We start from the raw sequence: 4,542 nt of genomic DNA, 5'->3' as shown, positions 1-4,542 counted from the left end.
GATGTATAGGGACATTTTGTCCACATAACTTTGTCCCTAGCATCTTCACGTTTCCAGTCCAAGTCCTCCCTTCTCTAATCTTATTTTCCACACCGTGACATTCCCATGAAGAGTAAGATACTTCCATAAATTTTCCTATGTAATGTTTGTTCCATTCTTCTTCAGGAGCTGTTTTAATATTTCTCTAAGCAGGGCATTCATTGTCCAGATTAGACATGTTAGTGCCACGTTTGCTTTGCTACTTCCATTACTCGAATGCCTGGGTGTGATTCTGAAGGCAGAGGATTGTTTACTTGCTGGGCATAAAAGGAAATTGGTTTTGGCATTTAATCTGCACTACTGTCAGATCCGATCACATTGGAGCCTGGATTCCTTCACTGGTCTTTATCCTTGGAAAATGTGTGACTGTCCCCTGGCTGGCAAGCTTGCTGCTCTGAGGCGATCTGATCAGAAGTCCCAGACCAACATATTGGGTGCTGCAAGTTCTGCCCTTCTTATTTCCCATAAATGTGTGTCTCTCTCTATGTATCTGAGACCTCTCCTAACTGAAGAGTGTGTCAGTTTGGATGTTCACATGCATAGGTGTCTTTTGTGGGTATGTATCAAAACACTCCCATCATCTTTGCATATTTTTGAAAAGAGGATGAATAGTTTCTTTAACATCAAACTGTTGAACAGAGTTTAGTGAGTAAAAACTTTTCCCTGCACATACCTGTTTCCACCTGTAGTAGTTCAGAGGACATAAGGATATGCCAGAGGCCCTCAGAGAAATGCCTACAATATGTACCTTTGCATAAGAATTAAGGCACAGGCTCCGAAATTAAACCTACCTGGGAATGTATCCTTGCTCACCACTCAGTATATACAAAACCATCAATAATTTGAGCCCTACCTGACCCAATTTTTTCCTCTGATATATAGGAGAAAGTTGGTCATCTGAAATATTTTACTACAGTAATGGAAAACTAACATACCCATAATATATGCTTAAAATTTCTCTTGTTTCAATAAATCTCAAGACAAGCCCAGTTCATGAGAAGAGAATACATTGTACTGTTTGTCAGGAAGAAGTCATACATCACATTGCAGAAGTGATTTGCACATAGAGAAGGGTAGAATATTTGAATCTGCTTTTATAAATGATATACAGTCAGATGTGGTGACATACACCTGTAATCTCAGCACATGGGAGGCTGAAGAAGGAGGATCACTGTGAATTTGGGACCATCCTGAACTTCATAGTAAGACCTCTTCTCAAAACAAAAGCAAAATAAAACAAAAATAATCTACCAGTACATGAGGTGGCCCAAATCTCCATTCCCCGTCCTTGGGAATACATAGGTAGTTGAAAATGAAAGAGATGTCAGTAGAGAGGTACATATTGCCCACTATTGTTCACACATGGCAACTGCCCTCCTCTTCACTTTCTTTGCAGCCTGGCCCTGCAGGCTTCAGTTCTACATGCATCTCCAGCAACATGTGAAGCTGGGACCACAACCTCCCCATTTCTAAGTGTGACCAGTAGCTGCAGTCAGAGAGAGGTGACATGCCTAACCTAGGCTCAGGCCACATGATAGCGTTTTCTCTTCAATGTGATTATTTCTCTTTCATACTTTTATCTGTCCTCTCTTGGGGATTTTTGAAAATGTAGAATTAGTAACAGAAAGGAATAAGGAAATGGAATGAGAGAAGACGCTGGTGCAGTACACCACACATAGCAGGTGGACATGGTGGAGAGTCATTCCGCATTGCTTCTATGAAACACACTCCTAGATTGTAGAAATCAAGCACCCCTCATGCTTTACGGCTTCCTGTGTATTCCTGCTGTGGTGCCACCACTCAGATTGGTGCCGCCTGATGCATGCTACATGGCTGCGCAATGACACTGTGTTTAGCCACCTCGGTCTTAGGAAAAGGAGGATCTTTTGAGTTTACAATATGGACATACACAGAGAACTTTTGATCTTCAAACCCCTTTGCAAGGGTTGGCAAATTAATTTTCCCAGAGCTTTTCAGAAGTAGGTGATTATTTTTCCGTTTACAGAGTGTGAATCTGACACTGTGTGCTACCCGGTGAAGCCATGCTGTCTGGAGCGCTAGTCCATCCCTCATCTCTTCTTGATCAATGTCGCACCCGTTGCAAGGTTCTCAGGGGTCCCCAATTCATTATGGCATGATTTAACCTGACCAGCACTTAGTGGGAATATTTATTATGGAATTATAAAACTTTAGGGTTCAACTCAGTGGAGCCAGGGTGAGGACAAAGAGGATGTTTTTGATGATCACAATTATCTTCTTTATCCACCTAAAACAACCAGGGGTGCATGGGGAAGTGACAGATTTAGGACAAGGACAGGCAAGTCTGGAATGCCTTTTTGTGCTGGAGAATAAGAAGTTATGTGAAGCCTGAAGAGAACAGACCCAAAAGGAAAGGAACTGGCTCAAAAGGACTCCAGGTGGCCACATCTAGGACAATGTGAGCACACAACACAATAGTGATGAGGTGGCTTATGACATTAAATAGAAAGTAATAGAAGTGTCCATAGTGATAGGTGAAAAAGAAATGGACTGTGAATTCTTGACGAGGGATCCCAGTTGATAAAGCTGAAGAATGAATGATGAAATTAAATAGCAAAACTTTCAATACGTAGCAGAGTATTCACGGATGATCAAAACATCAGCCCTTAGGCTATTTATTAGTAATACCTAGAAAAGGTATTGTCTTAGTTAATTCAGACTGCTGTTAAAATACAATAACCTGGTAGTTTTTGAGCAACCCAAATTTGCTTCTCACTGGTTGCAAGGCTGGAGAGCCTGTGATCAAAAAGCCAGCATAGCTCATGTTTAGTTAGGGCCAATTTCTGGTTCACAGATGTCTCTCTCTTACTCTTTGATCACATGGTAGAAAGGGATGAAAAGCTCTTTTTTAAAGTCAGGGTAAAAGCCTGGGGATATAGCTCAGTGATACAATGTCTGCCTGGTGAGCCCAAGGTCCTGAGTTAGATTCCTGGTACCCCCCTCCAAAAAAATAAAATAAAATAAAAGCAGGACACTAGTCAAATTTATGAGGAGTCCATTCTGTGGTCTAATTACTTTCCAACGACCCCACCTCCTAGTACCATTACTTTGATAATTAGTATTTCAACAAAGGAATTTGAAGTGAACATTAATATTCACATCATAATGAGTACATTTGCAGGGAAAACATTTAGCAGTAATGAACTGAACCAAGTTTGCAAATAAAATAATGAAATAAACTGGCACCATGAACTCTCTGGTTGTAGTGGAGAAGATGCAGCAGTTATTTGCAAGTATGTTGAATAATTATTACAGTTTTGAAGAAATATAATGTAGACACCATAAAATCCATTTAAGGGTATAATTCAATAATTTCATTTCTCTTGGATAGAAAGCTGGGAGAGGGATTTCTGGGTCATCTAAATTCATGCTTAACATTTTAGGAGACACTTTTCCAAATTGGCTGAATCCCTTAATATTCACACCAACAACAGGGCAGCAATCCACTTTGGCCACATCTCATCTACACTTGTTATGCTGTCTTTTCCATTGCAACCCCCTATCTCATTGTGGTTTTAATTTTCATTTCTCTGATAGCTGATGGTGAGGAACATCTTTTCGTGTTTACTATCCATTTGCACATATTCTTTGAAGAAATATTTATTTGAACTCTTTGCCCAATTTCTACTGTTTATTTTTTATTACTGAGTTGTAAAAATTCGTTATTATACCTTCCAGATACTAGTTACTCATCAGAGATAGATTTTTAAAAATATTTGTTGCAGACTATAGCTTAGTTTTTCAATTTCTTAATTGTATCTTTTGAAATATAAATGAAAATATGTTTAATAAGCTCTGAAATATCAATGTTTTTCTTTTATGGCTCATACTTTTGGTAAGATGGCAAAGAATAATACACTTCAAATCACAAACATCTCTCCTATTTTCCCTAGAAACAGGACACTGAATTTTCTTCTTATTTTTAGAATATCAGTCCACTTTGGGTTATTTTTCTTGTGGATCAGGTAAGAGTCCAAGTTCCCACACCTCATGCATATGCAGTCATTCTAGTAGCATTTAAAGGGGAGGACGAGGGGCTGGGGAGATGGCTCAGTGGAATAAGCGCTTCCCTGGCAAGCGCAAGGACCTGAGTTCGAAAAAAGACAAAAGAAACTTTTAGGGCTGGGGAGATAGCTCAGTAGGATGAGCACTTCCCTGGCAAGCACAAGGGTCTGAGTTCAATCCCCGGTTCCACCAAAAAAATAAATAAATAAATAAATAAATAAAAATAAACAAATAAAGGGGAGGACGAACTGCTCTTTGCTCACTGAATTGTTCTGGTTTAATTGTGGAAAAAAATGACTTATTAATAAAAGAATTTCTTTCTTTACTGTTGATTGTATTCAACAGATTTCTCTGCCCACAATTAGGCTCAGGTAGCACAGTTTGATTACTATAGAATTATGGCAAACTTTGAAATCAAGTAATATCAGTCTTTCAGTTTTTGCTTCATTTTTTTCTGGT

This window comes from Octodon degus, unplaced genomic scaffold (genome assembly GCF_000260255.1).
Source record: "Octodon degus isolate 3935 unplaced genomic scaffold, OctDeg1.0 scaffold00002, whole genome shotgun sequence".
Classification (NCBI taxonomy): Eukaryota; Metazoa; Chordata; class Mammalia; order Rodentia; family Octodontidae; genus Octodon; species Octodon degus.
Note: the sequence above shows the minus strand (reverse complement) of the source record.